Source organism: Sardina pilchardus, chromosome 24 (genome assembly GCF_963854185.1).
Source record: "Sardina pilchardus chromosome 24, fSarPil1.1, whole genome shotgun sequence".
In the NCBI taxonomy this organism is placed as follows: Eukaryota; Metazoa; Chordata; class Actinopteri; order Clupeiformes; family Clupeidae; genus Sardina; species Sardina pilchardus.
Window position 1 is genome coordinate 2,137,109 of NC_085017.1, and position 19,719 is coordinate 2,156,827.

The window sequence follows — 19,719 nt, forward strand, 5'->3', positions numbered from 1 at the left end:
TGGGGCAACGTCATGTTCAGTGATGAATCAAGGTTCTGTCTGCGGAAGGTGGATGGCAGGATCAAGGTGTGGAGACGGCAGGGAGAACGCTATGTAGACTGCTGCACAGATAGGGCGACACCCTTCAGTGGGGGCAGTGTCATGGTGTGGGATGGCATCTCCCTAACTGGAAAGACAGACCTTGTTATCATTGAAGGCAATCTTAATGCAGTTAGATACCGGGATGAGATTCTGGAGCCAGTGGCAATTCCATATCTCGAGAATATGGGACCAAATGCCATCCTCCAGGATGACAATGCTCGCCCCCATAGAGCCATCAGGGAGTACCTCCAGAATTTGGGAGTGGAGAGGATGGAATGGCCTGCTGTGAGGCCAATTGAACACTTGTGGGATCAGCTTGGGCGTGCTGTACATGCCAGAGTCGCCAACAGAACCAGGTTGGCTGACTTACAACAGATCCTTATCGAGGAATGGAATGCCATCCCACAGCAGAAAGTTGCCAGGTTGGTGACCAGCATGAGAAGAAGGTGCCAAGCTGTTGTGGCTGCATATGGATTCTCTACACGCTACTGAGGACCCTGACCTGACACTGAGCACAAAATAAACGAATGTATGCCGAATGTATGCCTTGTTTTCCTCATTTCTGTGGGAGAGTGCAATCGTCAATGCTTGAAGTAACAAAGGTGAATTCCAACAGCACAACAAGCCATTTTGGCACATTTTTCGTTGGCACTACTTACACGTTTGCTTGTGTTGCTCATTCCATGGGAGCCCAATGCTTACAAGCTATACCTCATTGTAAAGGTGACAAATCAACGATAAAAATGGTATGAAACACTTTACTGGTTAGTATTGCTAAAGGGGAGATATAATGGGCTGTCACGGACAATTTGTTCCGGCTTGCGAAAAAGTTCCGGATGACGAAATAATGACGTTCTGATCAGCTGTTTTAATGTTTATCATAGAATCCTGGCGTTGTTGCTAAGGTGGTTGCTATAAGCGCTCAGCTTAGGAATGTCAGGACTGTCATTTACCTCAAGAGCTTCAGAGACCGGCTGTCATCATCGCATCTGGCTGTCATCATCGCAACTGCTCAATTCTCTTTTCTCAGTTGTTGTTGTTTTTGGTAATTTACAAGGTAAGTATGCCGTCTTTTGATGACATTGTGTTCTACTTTTCAGACAGGGAGAAGTACAGAGAGGGGTGTAGTGAATCAAGCAAAAGAGCCATCAGAAAGGCAGCGAAGAGCTACTGTCTTCGAGGTAATAATAGCTATTATTTTACGTTTCTAGCAGTTTACGTAAAGTTACACGTGTTCATTGTCACCTTAAGACAGTTGGGTTATTGTATTATGTTGTGTTAAATAACCTATTTTTAAACGGCTTGTGACCAGCTAACTTTAACTTCTCGATACCGTACCGTAGTAACCGTACCGTAGTTAGCTGACCTTGGCGTTCATTAAGAAGCTTGAAGTTTTACCTCAGAACATCAGCGAAGTTATCCAGATTGAAGTACGTTGTGTTAAATGAATTTGGGTTCAATTCTGTCTTGATCATCAACATCGAGAGATGTACCACCTCACTTCCGAGCAGTAAGCGAAATATTTCCATTAGATTTTGTAGGTATTTTCAAGTTTCAAGTATTTCACGGTCATGCCCTTATACAATTAATTAGAGAATAATAGTAAAGAATAAATTTAGATTATACACGTTCAAGTAATGTTAAAACATTGATACGAACTATAATCTTAAGAAGCCTAGTATCTTATTATGTAGGGTACAGCAGACCTGCCAACATGTACGCATTTTGCGTAGCGGGCACGCATTTTGACCTCCTAGTACGCTGGTACGATTTCATGCTCTAAACTACGCATTTCGTTTGATCTCGCATTTCGTCAGTGTCAGTGATGTTGATTCTGCGCTACAGAGCCACAGCCATAGATATAATTCACAAGGTCTTAGTACAACTAAGTAGTCAATTAATTTCGGTAGAGACCGTGCTATTGCAGATCTCAAAGGGAAAATATGCGTCTATTCCGAAAATAAACAAACACGCTTTTATTTTGCAACTTGTGTTCGCGGTTCTCATCCCTCAGTCACGCCATTCTAAAGTGAAAGTGTGTGCAAGCGCAGGTGCGTCAGAGGACAGGGGTGTCACAGCTGGTATAGTTAAACTTTGACAATTACTGTTTTCAAAACGAGTGAATTAGTACAGCAGTGTAGCAGCGTGTTTTCTTCTAATATTGCAAACGTTATCACTACAAGACCGCTAACCTTATGTTGCCGTCTTGAGTTATGACGTAGCATAGGCTACAACGAGATTCTGTGATGAAGAATTCATTCATTTTGAACAATTTATGGTGTAAACGGTGGAGCGAATTCAGACAACTTTAACAGAGAACTTCATCAGTATATCAAAGGCTATGTAAATAAAAGATGAATTGCTCCTTAACTGGCATGTGCCATTCTACAAAAGCAATGATGATTGGCATGCTGAAATCTTTCAAAGAAACGTTCTATTCATCTGGAATAGTCCCTCCTACAGGGCACAGTTTAACATGCAATGTGAATGAATACTGTTTTCACAACATTGTTAGTTAAGCAAAATAATCTTCAAGTAGCTTAGGCTGCAGGTTAAACATTTCAGATCAACTTTACAAATGCAAGCTTAATGTAGGCTAGTTTATAGGTTATGATTTGTTCCAATAGCCTATCTTGTCATACTTACTTCAGTAGTATATACTGTATGCCTATATGCTAATAGGTTTCCATAAGGCCTATGACCTCTTCAAAAGCCTGATAATTCAGGCTCAGATATTGTCTTTGTTTTAAGGCCTGAACCATGTTCAAATAATAATAAAAAGACTTTTGTAGATTGCACACACCCAAATTACATTTTATGGTGAAGAGTAGCCTTTAGTAATTTGTATGATATTCTTTAATTAATATGCACCCCTCCACCCACCCACCCCCACAGACACAGACACACACACACACACACACACACACACACACACTCGTACACATATACATACTGTATACACATACAGAATGTAAGTTGGAGGATCCGGGGGTCCGAAATTTGGTCGTCGTCGTCGGCGGGGGGGGGGGGGGGGGGGGGTTAGTACTCATAAAATTCTTTCAAGGTTGGCAGGTCTGGTACAGGGTTGCCAACTTCAGGTGTTTGGCTGGAGTGAGATTTTGAAGAGGGGAGGGGGGGGGGGGGGGGGGGGGGGGGGGGGGGGGGGTTCATTTGGCTTATTTGAGGGGCACGCAAAAAAAAAAAAAAAAAAAAATGGGTGCCGAAGATATCAGCACAATCTTTAAGTGCAGGCCCCTTGCCAGACACACGGGGCCCATAGCCTAGACTACATATAAACATCTGGTAGTTGTTAAACCAGGTCAATAAAATATAGGCCTACCAGTATGGCTTTCCCAATGTCATTTGTAGTGGTGTTGTAGACCGATACAACTCACATCCAATAAAATAATAGGTCATTTACAGAATCATACTGTGTAGATGTTCTGTACAGTAGGCTATCTACCCAAACAACCATCCATCAATCCATCCATATATTTAGGCCTAGGCTATCAGTTAGGAGCCATAGTCAATGAAAAATACATGATAAGAAATGTAGTGTCACAATTGTTTTGATATTGATAATCAGTCAAGAATTTTGATATTTTCTTGATTTGATTTGGGAGCCCGCCCACAAAGATCACAAAGACATTACAAGCCCCCAACACACTCAGGGCCAGATGTACTAACGTTTTGCGCACATTTTAGGCGTAACGTGCACGTAATAGCATGGCGATGGTATGTACAAATCGGCCGCAATGAGGGAAACGCGCAGACTGCCTGTCGTGGGAGCTGAGAATGGCTATTTGCGCTTTTCCGTGTCATGCATATTAATTCCTGGGCGGATCAGCTGAAAATGGGTGTAACGCGCAAGTACAGGGGAGGAGAGGTGCTAATAGCGATTGATTAAGTATTCCGCCATATGTATGAAAACAGCGCACGTCTATTTTGCGTTGAAAAACTTCCGCCTTCTGAAAGCAGGTGTAATCCAAATTGCGGTTAAATTCATCTATTAGAAAAACGTTTGGAGACAGCTGAATCAATATTCAGAGCATCAGTTTTCTTCATTGTACTATGTCAAAAGCAACCTTAACTTTTGTTTGCCTCTCTAAAATCGTGTTTTCTCTTTCACGACATAGCCTACACTTCCCAATCTGTGCATTAAGTCATATAGTCTACGTGCAGTAAATAGTTCACAAGTAGACTATTTTTTAAAGTGGATTATTAGAACTACTAGGCCTACTCTGTTTGTCGCAGCTCGTTGACATCTCTTTGTATGGTTACCCTTTGTATCATGTATGATCGCTAAACTTTTCTTTTTAATGTTGCAATATTCAACTGCGCTTGTAGTTCGAGCTCTACACACGCAGTTAGCGTTGTAGAGGGGGCGGGAACGGGCGGGGATGACCGCTGTTAACGTAATGAAGTGACAGCTTAGTAAATTCCGCGCAATATAGCAAAGCACAGCGTTCGCAGTCTGCGTATACAAAAACTCGCTGTTAGCGCTGTGTTAGTACATCTGGCCCTCTGTGAAAGGTGGTTTCATGTCTGTATTTCAAACATTTTGAAATTCATATTAAGTTTACATTATTTATGATCTGCGTAATTAGCTAAAATACATAGTAAGTTGACTATTTCATATTGATTTTAGATTTTGACACAATTGTCATACTCACTTACATTTAGCCTATCTTTATTGTCATTTAATGCCTGTCACTTTAAGAGAGTGGTAGGTTTCAGTCATGCTTTTCGTCTATCCTAAAATTATTAATATGTGGAAGTAGCCAAATGTTTTGTTTTCTATGTAGTCAAAAGACCAAACAAGTGGAAGAGCAGTAGCCTAGTTCATTATTTTGGGGCGCATACAACCTGAAGTTGGAGAACAAGTAGAAAGCCTAGTGAAATTTAAAAACGGGATTACTTGGTAATGGCTTATAGCCTACAAATTAATTAGTACATCAACAGCCTAAATTCACGTTGATTTTCTCGCGATCCGTCTATCACAGCAACTAGTAGGTCTATAATACCATCGAAAAGATTGTGCTCTGTCAAGAGTCATTCATTCATATCAGTGTGACTAGAACTTCGTGAGCAATCACGCCTGCGGCGTCGGGTCCTTATTACCACTTCGAACGTGCATTATTTTCCACGGCGCGTCGTTGATTATCCCTTACATAATTTCTCTGCGCTGAGAACGTTGTAGTCAGGTATTAGACCTATCCCTGCAGTTCATCTAAAGAGCCTATACATGCCTTAAATTCGTCTACTGCCTACACAATGATCTGCTGCATGTGGTCAAGTCACCAACTGATAACGAACGGGTTGAAGAAAAATAAGAATGGATTTTGGCGTGACATTGCTTAAGTCTGCGTGAGAGCGTGAGATTGATGCTGAAATCGTGAGTGTCACGGCGAATGCGTGAGAGTTGGCAACCCTGAGGGTACTGCGCAGCTAAGGACATTTTGGGAAACAATGTTCATTTATAGATGGCAGCTTATACTACATGGGTCGCGATGACTTGCCCAGGAGGGTGATTATGACCGAGAAGGAGAAGACTGCCATCCTGGAGGAGGTCCATGCAGGACACTTTGGGCGAGCCCGCATGGAAGGGAAGATTAAGCAACGATTCTATTGGCTTAATATAAGACAGGATGTCGAACATTGGGTAAGAAAAACATCTTATTGCAAAGCAGTTCGCAGACATGAACAAGACCTAAAGGTGAATTATTTTGCTCTTTTCAGATCAGCACTTGTATGCCCTGCCAGCATTTCGAAAAAGTAAAGACACAGGCGCCAGAGTTGAAGCCCATCAAGCCAGTGGCTCCCTGGCACATGATTGGTAGAACAAAAACAATATCTGATGTTACCTTCACTGAATGGCCAGCAAATGTATCTGTGCAATGTCTAGTTCCACACAAGAGCTTTTGTTAATACAATAATAATGTATTGTCTGTCTGTCTTAAACAATTGTTAATAGGCGTTGATCTCATCGGACCATTCAAAAAGTCCAGTAAGGGGGACACCTACTGCCTCACAGCTAAGGATGGGCATCGTTAAGATATTATCGATATCGATGCCATTATCGAGTCTGCACCATCTACAGAACATTTACAGTATATGGCTTTGAGAGTTGTTGGCTTTGAATGAAGTAAACATTTCTAAAACAAAGCTTCATATTGTAGCCTAATCACACTTAGTCGTGTGTTCTAAAAGAGTAGCTTAAACAACACGTCATGGTTTACATTTTAGGTCAAATTGAGTAAAATTGTACTTATCAAAAACGCTCAAAAATTGGTGGGCTGCAATGCCAGGGCCATTTCTGATCTCAATGATTCAACAGGTGTTTTTAATTCGTCTCTCCATGGGATCATGAAAAGCGTTCATTTGTTGTGTGTAGCCGAATAAGCATTAAGTTGAACCTATGAAAAATACTGATTTTGAAAACAACAGAACCGCAATTGAGTTTACTTATTACACAGCTTAAACAGATTTAATTTAATATGCCGTATAGCCGACGGCGACGTGGTGCGCCTTATAATGCAAAATCTTGCATTAGATAAGGCGAATGCAGCAGCAATTTCATCATAGGCTACCACAATTTTGTCAACTGTAATGTCAATATACAGTGAAACAAAGCCTGTCAAACAATGTGCGTAAATGTTTTATGCCTAATGAATCTTTGAAGTCCAAATGAAAGAAAATGTTGCTGCTGTTGCTAAGATCTGTTACAATAAATCGTGACTTAAGCATAACAGACAACGGGAGTTTTGAGGCTCTAGGCTATAACGTGTGCAATGAAAATATAAAGTGTGTTGCATTCCATAATTCTTTTCAAAGAGTAGGATTAGGCAGTCTCTGCAGTTTTAAATAACATTTCTTCTAGCCATAGACAGCGTTTAGCCAGCTTTAGAAAGACTTTGGTTTAGCCCACGTTATCCACTGTGAAGTTTCACGCGCAGGAACGCACGCACATTGAGTGCTCACAGGTTGCATTGATGGCACCAAATTAGAAAGTATAATTTCCTGACTGGGGAAACCTTTAGTTTATTTTCCTCGCTGATATAGACGGTTCATTTAATTTAAAGGCAATTGATGACATAGCCTGATGCCCTGCTAGCACTGGGATGTTCGTAGCCTACCTTGAAAGCTAGCCAGCTGAGCTGACGTTCACAAGTCAGTTCAGCTGCTCTGTCCTTCTTCTCTACGTGATTTCTAGTTGTCCATGCAGAAACTCCCTCGGATAGCCAGTTAACTTTGTGCATATTCTCTTTCAGAGTTTAATCCAGGTTTGATGTAAAATAATTTGAATAGCCATTTATAAAATACGTAGTGGGCTAAGTTCGGCTAGGCTGAGCCCTAAAGCCTGTTCATGATAGCATAGTCAACACTTTGCCATTTTTGCCAAACGAAAAAAATAGGCTACTTACAGCTAGCAATAATGTTTTGATATAAGTCTAAGCCTGCCGTTTTGCAAACTGTCAAATACAGTGCACTCCTGGTATTTAAAGGGATAATCCGGAGTGAAATGCACTTTAGATCATTTTTTCGGACTATTGGGAGTACATACGTTGAGTTGACACCAAAATCATGTCATTCGGATGTATTTTGAGAAAGTTCGAGCTCACCGTTTTTAGCCAAAACTCGTTAGCCTGGAAGTGACTGAGGCATGTCCTTTCGCCGCTACAAAACGCTATTTTTATACCTCTTCTACTGTTCCAAACAACACTACACTTACGTGGTATTGAGTAGAGGATCCCTAAAGCCAAACCGAAGTATCCCCACGTCTTTATGTGGTCGGATAGAGAGTCCAGAATGAATTTAATCGAGTCCGTACCTTTCCGGAAATGTTAATAAAGTGTTGTTTCAGCGTTGCTAGCTGCAGCAGCGCCATTTCCGGAAAGGTACTGACTCGATTAAATTCATTCTGGACTCTCTATCCGACCACATAAAGACGTGGGGATACTTCGGTTTGGCTTTAGGGACCCTCTACTCACTACCACGCAAGTGTAGTGTTGTTTGGAACAGTAAAAGAGTTATAAAAATAGCGTTTTGTAGCGGCGAAAGGACATGCCCGAGTCACTTCCAGGCTAACGAGTTTTGGCTAAAAACGGTGAGCTCGAACTTTCTCAAAATACATCCGAATGACATGATTTTGGTGTCAACTCAACGTACGTACTCCCAATAGTCCGAAAAATTGATCTAAAGTGCATTTCACTCCGGATTATCCCTTTAATGCCATGGATGTTGTTTAAGTCCTTGAGCATGACAGAACAGAACGTTCAGAATCGTTAAGGGAATGTTAACGTGTGGACTTGTACGATTCCGATGGATCGGAACGTTCGGAACCGGTTCCAAACCGGAGAACCGATTCCCAAGCCGCCACGGATTTTTTTATAAAGTGGGTGGAGGCTAGGCCCATTGTGAGAAAATGTGGTGATGCGACTTCCCAGGTATGTGTTCTGCGTAGTATAGGTTTTGCATTGTTATATAAAAACAAATTCATGTCCTACATGTTTTTTTTTGTTGCTTTTGTTAAGGCTTTGATGGACATATTTTTGACCCATGGTGTTCCAGAGGTCATTTTGACAGACAGAGGGCGGGAGTTCTGCAATGAGGTGATTTTCCATTCAGAAATATTGTCATTGCTATTGTGTGGTCAATGGGGAAATATGATTATGCCATATTACAATTTCCATTACATAGTAATTCTTTACTGTTGCCCGAATAAGGTGAATGCGGCCATGTTTTTACGGTATGGTGTCAAGCACCGTATGACGTCCGCCTACCACCCTCAGACAAATGGTCAGTATAGCAGCATTTGACCACTGGTCAATCCTTGTATAATTATCTACCTATCTAAGTACTGTAGTTTGCTTAGGAAAGATAATGTTTACAATTTCACATCACCTCACAGGTTTGGATGAGAGGACCAACCAAACACTGAAGAGGGCAATCGGGAAGACCCTTGATGGGCATCAGAACAGGTGGGAGGACAATTTGAAATCTATTGTTTTTGCCCATAACTCTTCTGTGCAATCTTCTTCCAGAATCTCGCCGTTCCGGCTGATGTACGGACGGGAGCCACGTCTCTTCAGTGAGGTATTTCAGTTAAGTTACTCTGACAGTATGTGTAAATGATTTGCGAAAAGGGTATACTGTGATAAACTACTGTATTATATGTGAATATTAGATCACCAGAGAGACAGAAGAGGCAGAAGAGGAGTATGTCAGTGCTGAAGAAGACAATGTAGAGGCCTATGTTCAACAACGGGCCGAGAGGGATGCAGAGGTCTTTGATAAAGTAAGCAGGGGCATTCAATGTACACAAGTGCATGTAAAGTAGGGTTTAAACCAAAGATTCCTGATGAGACGAGCCGTGACGTTCTAAAACCTTGCGACTGCGACTCAACATGTTCAATGCTCTGCGACTGCGTGCGAAGGCTTGCAACTACGTGCAACTTCTAATTCACACCGCTGCAACTCAGTCTCGTCGCATCGGGAATCTTTGGTGTGAATTGGGCTTAACAGAACTCAAACCATGGCTGTGTACAACATTGTTCTATTATATTATCAGGTACATGCCAACGTGGAGAAGGCCCAGCAGCGACAGAAGGACGCCTTCAGAAGAAGGAGCAAAAAGGGCGTCAAAGAATTCATTGTCAAGCCGGGCATGGAGGTGCTCAAAAAAGATGAGCGAAGGACGAGGGAGGCCGAGGATGGCGATGAAGCCTGATTGGCCAACCAAGTTCAGGTAAATATAAATATCCTGTTTTTAAAAACCTGTTACTACATCTATTCAGCAAAGTGTCCTGAAACTGAAGGCACAGCAACAAAAACGTAACAATATGTAATATGCGGTCAAGGTCTATGTTTGTTCCGGAAATGTCGCTGCTGCAGCTAGCAATGTTTTAACAACACTTTATTAACATTTCCGGAAAGGTACTGACTCGAAATTCATTCTGGACTCTCTATCCGACCACATAAAGACGTGGGGATACTTCGGTTTGGCTTTAGGGACCCTCTACTCACTACCACGTAAGTGTAGTGTTGTTTGGAACAGTAGAAGAGGTATAAAAATAGCGTTTTGTAGCGGCGAAAGGACTTGCCCCGGTCACTTCCAGGCTAACGAGTTTTGGCTAAAAACGGTGAACTCGAACTTTCTCAAAATACATCCGAATTTTAGTGTCAACTCAACGTATGTACTCCCAATAGTCCGAAAAATTGATCTAAAGTGCATTTCACTCCGGATTATCCCTTTAAGGACTGGAACTTTCAGTTTTAGAAGTTGATATAATGTAATTTCTTGATATTTTCAAGGGTTGTCGAGGTAGTGGGCAACTTTGTTCAGCTGGAGACCATGGATGGGATCCCCCTGAAAACCAGGACACCCTATGCTTCAGTGAAGCCAATAAGAACCAGTATGTGAATGCTTTAATATGTTTAACTTTTAGTGTATAGCTATCTTGACAGAACATTTAAGACCTTAATGTTTTTTCTTGCCGGGCACGGAGGGTCTCAGACTGGCTCCCCCATTGAAGAGACGGACGAGCTTTTGTGCTCCGACAGCTCTGTGTTGGGGAGCGACACTCTTGAGGTGAGTTGTCATTGATGCTCTTTCCTTTTGTCCTTGTACAAGTGTCTGAAAGGCAGTCTTTACTTAATTCAACATGAATGTATCTACCTTAGGTGACATGCGATGGACTCAGTGGACCGTCCTCACAGACAGAGACAGGGCAGTCAGGTGATCTGCCCTGCTCTTTGACAGAGGACACCACACCAGAGGTAACATTATGGAAAGACATACAGTACACACACATGTTTTCAACCACTGTTATTTACTTGTTGCAGGGCCTTAAGCATGCCACCATATGTTCACGTAGTTCATTGAAGCGGGCAGCTCCCATTAGCCTATTCATAGGTTTAATCAGATCCCTTTCTACAGATGTATTAATCAAGTTCCATGTTAATATTTTATGCAATTTTCAGGACAGCGACGTTGTCATCACGGGTGTCCAGTCTGGTCGACCGGTTCCGGCGTCAATGAGTGACAGGGTGGAGGACATCAGGGCCATGCTGCTCCAGCCCCAAACCTGGCTAGATGATCGTACCATTGACCATGCCATGGCGCTCCTGAGGGCACAGTACCCGCATGTTGGTGGCCTCCACTCCACGACTTCGCTGGCTCTCCTCACCACAGTCCCTGTACCAACCCAGGGATTTGTGCAGATCATAAACATTTGCACAAATCACTGGGTTACGGTAAGTAACATCAACTGCAAGGTAGGTACAATTAACATCTATGACTCTTTGCATCAGACCTACACTGAGGACTTTGGTGCCCAGTTAACATCACTTCTGAGCTTTCCAGGTAGAGCTGTTATCCTGCAGTGGCCAGACATGCAGAGGCAGAAAGGTGGCTCAGATTGTGGGCTGTTTGCCATTGCAAACAGTCTCACTCTCTGCAGAGGTGAGGATCCCCGCTTGGTGCAGTACCATCAGCAACACATGCGGACTCATCTTTGCTCTTCTTTCCAGGCTGGTGTACTAACACCATTCCCCAGCGTGGTGAGGTGTGCCCCTGCTCTACCTGTCCGTGCCATGGAGGTTGCGGTGCACTGCTACTGCAGACGGTCGGTGCGGGTGAGTAAGGATGCAGTGGTAACCTGTGGAAGATGTGGTAAGGTCTTCCATAAGGACTGCATCTCACCTCGCAAAGAAGAGGTTTATGTGTGTAACGCATGTACAGTAATTCGAATCTTGTGATGATATTATTGTTTATGGTATTTGTTTGTGGATATTCCATGTGTGTTATTTAATCTTCTAATCTTTCTGATATGTACCTGTTAACATGCTATAACTACTTGATATTGACTTGTCTCCTCTTGTGTTGTTAATGTAAATGATATGTTGTTGTTTGTTCCTGTTGTGTTATTTAACTTGGTTGGTTGACTGTTAGGCCTTGTGCACACCAGCTGTGCTGTGTAAATACAGGGGTATGTCAGGGTTTTCATTGTCACCCATACAAACAGGTATGAGACTCATATCTGTTATGTGTCTCTAGCTGTTAATGTGAACGACAATGAAAATCCAGACATTTCTTCATGCACAAGCACCTGGTTTGTATAAGGGCTCACAGTTCAGCAATACCTTGGAATGTCAATGTTGATTGGTTGTTTTTTGGTTCTATTCACTAATTTACATTTTTTAGAACAACAGAACATTTAGTTTAAAAAATCCATAGTTTTCATTATTGCTTTTACAATAGGCAAACAGTCTGTAACATGGTGTCAAGTTACATCAGCATTTGGAATGCTACTACCCAAGTTCCCCCAATGTAAAGAAAAAGTGCTGCCTGAATAGATACAAAACATGGCAAATAAACTGCAAAATGATATTTGCTACCCTTACATCTGGGAAACCTAAAATAAGGTAAGTTTGTACAGTTTCTCTGTGGTGTCAAGGTAGCCAGTATCAAACAGTAGTTTAGTTCTCAATGGCAACACATGTCCAAGCCAGCTAGCCTTGGGCAATATCAAAACATTTCATTTGTTTTTCAAAAAAAAAAAAGACGTTGGTGAGAGGGCTTGCCACTAAACCAGGCCTTTCCAAAAAAACATGTACTGTTCTGATATTTGTTGGATAATGAATTGTGCCAATTATTATGTCACAGGGTGACAGGCTAAAACATTGGTTTTTTTTGCAACCTGTGCTAAAGAAAAGAAAACCAAGAAGAAGGATTTCAAGTTATGATTCTTGTTCTGCCCCTTTGTACTCCTCCCTCTTTCAGTTGGCCTACGTGGAGCGGACCACAGGCACGAGTGGATGCCCTACACCAGGAGAAGACGTCATAAAGTTAAGTAACTCCTCGTTGCTCTTGGGCCTGACCAAGTGTTCTTTCTCATATGCCTCATGTTATTATGTGCTAAGACGTTAGATATGTCAACCAAAGATGAAGAAAATAACTTTCTCTAATTGTGGTGGCTATTGTATGCTATAGCTGGGTTATCTGCCCCTTAATAGACTTAAAGACTGTGACTTAAAGGCTATTATGGTTATGGGTGTTGTTATTGACAAGTGGGGTGTATTGTGAAAAGGCTGAGTCTCTGTGTCCCTCCATCTCTGTCACACAGAGCATGTTCCAGCCGGAGCCCTGAGCGGCGGCTGATGCCCTTACAATTGGAGGTAGCATACTACAAGAGCTGACTGGACGTAGCTGGACTGTACATTGGACTATTTCCTTGGACTTTATAATACATATTTTTATATCGTGTTTGCCTCTCACTTACAATATATTTAATAAATCTTATTCAAATATAGTTTTGGTGTGATCATTTATGTTACTCCACCCATTAGCAATGTGTGTGCCATGTGTACAAATGTCACACTATGAAGTTGCATACTACTTGTTAGTAGTAAACTACAAGTAACTAATACATTTAACAGTAGTCCAACTTCTCTAGTTTGAAATTACTAGACAATTTAATGGTATTGTGGAACCCGGGACAATGTAACCAAATGATGCACTCGGCTTCATCTTGATCAAGACCAATTTTTTTAAAAAAAATAAAAAATAATAATACACTTAATAATAATAATAACAATAATAATAATATACTACAGAGGCTGAATGGCAGCCAAGGCTTCCTCCAACCCCACCACTGGGTGCCTATGCAAATCAAAAACTGCCCCTCTGCACTTCGGACAGTAATCATGTTCTTCCTCCCACCTGTCCACACACGCTTTGCACCCCAGCAGGCTTTTGCAGCACTCAGCAAACACGGGGTCCTTCATCGTCTCTGTAATTTTACAATAAATGTAAAACACAACAATAGTATTATAGGTTGTAGGATAAGGAGTCTAATGATCAAGGGATATAGACTTATTTGGCATACCTGTACAAATAAGACATCTGAAGGCCGTTTTAATGGCCTGCTGGTTCGTCAGGCTTAGGGAGGGTGTGAAGGTCAGTTGATTTGCGTTGACAGTCAACCAAGTCTCTCATTTTTTTTGACACCACCTCAAGATCCTGCACCGGATTGCTGAAAAGTATGTGTGAGCAAATTGTCATTCACTGTTTACTATGAAAACTCATTCAACCCGCACAGTACTGATGTCATGCATAACTAGAACTAGTAAAAAATATTCAGGCATCAGACACACAAAGGCATCAGATGTTACACCAGAAAAATGCCTGGGAAAAACAAGTGCATCAACTATGTCTGTTTAGTGGCTACCTTTCTCGCCTTCTTTTAAACCCCCGCAGCCTCTCCATTTCTGCCTCTGGAACAGCAAACACTTGCAGAACCTGTGTTGGGTATTCAGAGAATGCTATTGTTATACAAATGATCAGTACAGTATCTTGTGAATTATATGCTCTGGAGTCTAAATCCCCCCCTGGGGATTTGAAAAACTGTTCCAAACACACATCCGGATCTCTGTGAGTTTTTATACTAGAAACATACAAGTGACACCATTAGAATCCTTATGTGAAAAAAAAAGATTGTACCTCTTGTGCCATCACAATCGACCAACTGATTGCCATGGCTATCAACCAAAATCATGCCCTCATGGCCCAAAGACTCGTTAACTTTAGCTGTGATGCTTGGCATCGTGGCTTCATCGTTTGAAAATTTCACTGTCACTGTTCTAGATGTGACAGGCTTCCCCTCAATTACGTTTGCAATCAGGATGTTCCTGAGAAAAAGAGTACACATGTGTCTGCATTACAAAAAAAATTGTCTTCTTTGGAATTATCTAAATGCAAGAGAGTGCTGACATTATGGGAGAATGCAATTTCAACGATTCAAATAAGAAACTTTTTTTGGAAAAAAAGTGAAGTGTAGGCCTACTGTATAAAAACTTGAATGCGCAAAGACATTTCATTGGCTAGAGAGGGTGGATTACCCCGATCCACATAAGGTGTAATGTGAATACAGTGTAAGACAAAACTCAGGTTAAGACAAAACTCACTTCTGCATCATTTGGGGCCCCGCTGCTGCTGCTGCATTAGCAGCAAATGGGAGAGGGGCTTAGATGATTAATCGACATGTGACACGTGACAGTGGCATGTAAAGACATGTCACTGGCATCGACATGTCAGTGACGTGTTATCGACATGTCACGTGGTCACATGTCGATGCCAGTGGCATGTAAATGGCACTCCTCTACCACGGAACAGTAGCCTACGTTAAGTTTACAGATACAACGGCAAATGGCACAGGAACGTGTCACGGACCACCATCAAGTGGTTTTACCTTCTACAGACAAATACAGAATTTATGGATAAGCATTTAGATTTACACTGTAACTAGAAAAGCACTCAGAGAGCGCAGACCTCCGCCTGCATTGATCAAATGATTAATCGAAATGTGACAAGTGCAAATCGCATGTAAAGACATGTCGGCATCGACATGTCAGTGACGTGTTATCGACATGTCACGTGGTCACATGTCGATGCCAATGGCATGTAAATGGCACTCCTCTACCACTGAACAGTATGTTAAGTTTACAGATACATTTCTAACGGCAAATGGCACAGGAAAGTGTCACGGAACACCATCAAGCCGTTTTACCTTCTACAGACAAATACGGAATTTATGGATAAGCATTTAGATTTACACTGTAACTAGAAAAGCACTCAGAGCGCAGACCTCCGCCTGCATTGTTCTTAGGTTGTCATACATTTGAACCTAAACTAACCATTACACCACTAAGCAAAATACACAATCTGGAATCCCGACGAAATGACAGATCACTCCCAAATTTTAATCGTTTCTTCCTTAGGTCATTTCTGACCTTCCCTGAAAATGTTATCGAAATCCATCCATCACATGAGTTATCTTGCTAACAGACAAACAAGCAAACCCTGGTGAAAACATAACCTCCTTGGCGGAGGTAATAATGGCTTTCAACATTAGTAGTAGTGCGTAGGTTTGTAGGGGATAATAAAGAGAGACAAGTTGTGTGTAGTCAATTATGCTTTATAAACAAGCAATGTTTTATACAAAGACAAATAACAGGGGTGGTACTTGGTTACTTTTAGTGTGAGAGGTTAGTGTGAGAGGGGCTGGTGTCCACACCCAAGGGGAGGGGTGTGGGTGCGTCTGTGCACGCTGGCCTCTCGAGAAATCTAAGAGCGTGACCAAGTTTATATTTCGTGTCAAAATTGTCTATGAAATATTCATAGTCTTGTTTTAGTTGAAATGTGAAGACGCGGCAGTCCTGGGGCCTCATTTATAAACGATGCGTACGCACAAAAGAATGCGTACGCCTCGTTCTACGCAAGCTTTGGTATTTATAAAACGTGAACTTGACGGGAAAATGTGCGCACCTCCACGCAAGCTCTGACCCATGCGTACGCACAAAAAAGGGAAAAACAGAAACTGCGACCTCAGGAGGAAACAGGTACAACGACCCGAAATTGGTTCAATAATTGAAGTTTAACACAAGCATAACATCGCGCAATGACGCGCATCAATGACTAATCCTGTTTAAAATCTAAAACGTGGTTGATTGTTGTTTCGTGCGCCCGTCAAAAATTCCATCTTATTTGATGCGAGAAAGACATGCTGATAGGCTATGCCTATGTATGTTTTGTATGTTTACTTATGGCTTTCATGCATGTTTTGTTATTTGTCAATAATCAAGGCTCAAACATGTTGCTTGTTAGCTTGCAAATGGTAGGCTATATACAGTAAGTGCTGACTTGCATCGGCTTTCTTGCCACTGGCTGAATCGAGAACTGGCTGACCGGACTGGAATAGCCAACCTTCAGCCGAATTTTGCCAGACGTGTTAGGAGGTGTAACTGCTTCATCACCAAACTACATCAACTTTCCTTACATGGTGAACAGGCAAATAAAAACGCAGTCTAATTTCCCAAATGTGATCCGTGCTATTGACTGCAACCATTGCTATAAGACCACCGAGTGAAAATAAATGTGCCTTTGTTAACAGGAAGCATTTTCATTCCCTCAATGTCCAAGTTATATATGTGACACGGACATGTTGCTCACAAATGTTGGCCTGATTCATATTGAGACATACTGTAGCAGCGTTGGGCGCAGACTGAATGCTGGAGCTGTGCGCGATGGTGGCTTCTACTGTAGGTGCGGGCGAATCGTGTTTAAATCCTGTGTGTAAATCCTAAAAGAATTTGTTGCAATTTTTCGACCATTTCTAAACATTCACCCTTTACTCATTCAAGTTATGTTGTAGGTGACAGTGGATATCCGCTGAAACGGTGGCTGCTCACGCCATTTATGAACCCACAAACAGTCAATGAAGTTGCGTTTTTTGTCTTTCCCGCTGTTTTTGGCATGTTGTCCACAGACATCAATATTCATTAGGGGCGTTTCGCTGAATATTTATAAGCAATTATGGGTGTGTCTTGAGGTACGCACAGGTGCCGCAAATGTAGAGTAGAGCTTGATTTATAAAGGGAAATTGGCGTGGAACGTGCGTGCGCACGGTTTTATAAATCAGAATATTTCTGTGCGCACGCACTTTCTGAGTTTTGAGCGCACGCCATCTTCTGGCGTACATCCTGCGCAAAGTTTTATAAATGAGGCCCCAGGTCATCTGAGGTATACAGCTGGTCCAAAGCCTCATACCGCTGATCCTTATCCATGCTCACCATGGGGGGGAAACCCACATGACCACGGAAAGCAGGCATGTTGTCTTGCACCCAAGTTGCAGCGACAGCCACACTTCTCAGTCTGGGTCTGGGGGAGACAAGTAAGTAGGTTGCTGCAATACAATTACCACTTTCCATCCTAATAATGTACGGTTTAACTTCGTGAAATCAAGAAGATGTCTGTAGTCCAATGGGCAGGAATACACAGACACATTTGCACATTGAATTTGCCCCAGGCACGCATGCATGCACGATCACCACAACGTGGAGGGCACAGGAATTAAATTCATAACTGTTATAACAGGGTGCTATTGGGGTGATATTTCAGGGTTTTTTTCATTATAGGGTTCTGATTGTACAATGAGGGAAAAAAAAATCTACATAAATTATTCTACGAGACAAGGGGTGTGAATACTCTCCACAGGCACTGTACCTTACCTCAAGACGTGGTCTTTTGCTGGGGAAAGGATCCACTGCCCTATCCCTTTCCCTTTCCCAGGCTTCTCTCCTGAACAAAAGGCATATTGAAAATAAAATTGTAAAACATGTAAATAACAGCAAGACAGAGCACCACATTACACCACATTATATTACCCTGGAAAGTTGGTAAGAGTCTGCACAGCCCACCATCTTCGAGCTCTGTCCATGTCAATCTAAATTGCATTAGAGGACAAGATTGCATGAGTTCTGGAGATGTTATAAAAACCAAATGTATAACTAAATCTGTACATCGTACCTCTGTGAAGTCAAAGGGCATCCCAAAGAGTAGGTACATGGCATACTGTAAAATAAGCATAATTTAAAAATGAATATATGGACATCAAAATATAAGAGATAACCTTACACAATGCAAGGAATAAAAAGGTGACATTACCATAAGGATGTACATCCCACAGGTACTGGAGGACATCTGTTTGGGAATGCCCTGTGTGAGAGGAAAAGAAAAAGATGCTTCAGGCCAGTTAAAAAAAAAGAAAAGATAATGGGCAGGGTGTTAATACTGAAAACATGCCAAATAGAACTTACCCTTATGTCATCAAGAATAAATTCCCTCCATTTACCACCATGAGAGATGGCCTCGGCTATATCCCTATGGAAAAAAAATTAGCGAAAAACAGAATATCACTGATATGAACTTCACTCAAAGGTATACACCACTTTATTTTGGAAAATTGCTTCTTTGTAGTCAACCCTAATTAGACCGAATGCAGAGCATTCTTTTCTGTGTGTTTACAATGCCTGTATTGACAGTGTAAACTAATTTCACTTTGATACTTTGAGCTTGATCCTAATGAAAACATCTACTTTGAGTGGTGTATCCCTTAAAAACAAGCCATTCAAATGCATTTTTTGCTGGGATACATTAAATCAGGGAAAAGTAAAATGTCAGGGAAAGTAAAATAGACAAATGAAAATGAATGACACTTGGCTCCTCTTCCATTTCAAGCATGGATGCTGTGCAAGAGCTGTGCAGTGCTGGCACGCAGAACACGTGAGCGATGGGAATGGTCTAATATTACAACAATTGTGTTTGTAGGGTTGGTAGCGGATATCCTCATGGCCCTGCAGTTAACCTAAACTATGTACAATTTAACTCTGACAAAAGAGCCAAGTGGAAAACATAGACATAGTCGAATAGAATAGAAGAGAATTAAATGACACAATTCAATAATATGCCATGAGTAGTACATGCTCTTTTTTGTTGCTAGAAAGAATCTTATGTGATGCAAAAATGTTCTTCTCAAATTCATCATATTTTTTATTTTTTTAGTTTCACACAATGAAGGTATTTGGCTGTAAAACCACAAGGTGCTTCACATGATAGATTTTGACTTAATCATTATTATGGTTGATACAAAACTTACATTATGTAGCCTAGTGATATGTTGGCAAGTTAGATTAGGCTATACAGTGTATTTCTGTAGTATAGTTTTGGCCATAATAAGATAAATCAGCAGGGATATAGGCCAGATGAACTGCTTCATGAACGGGTCCTAAACGGATCCG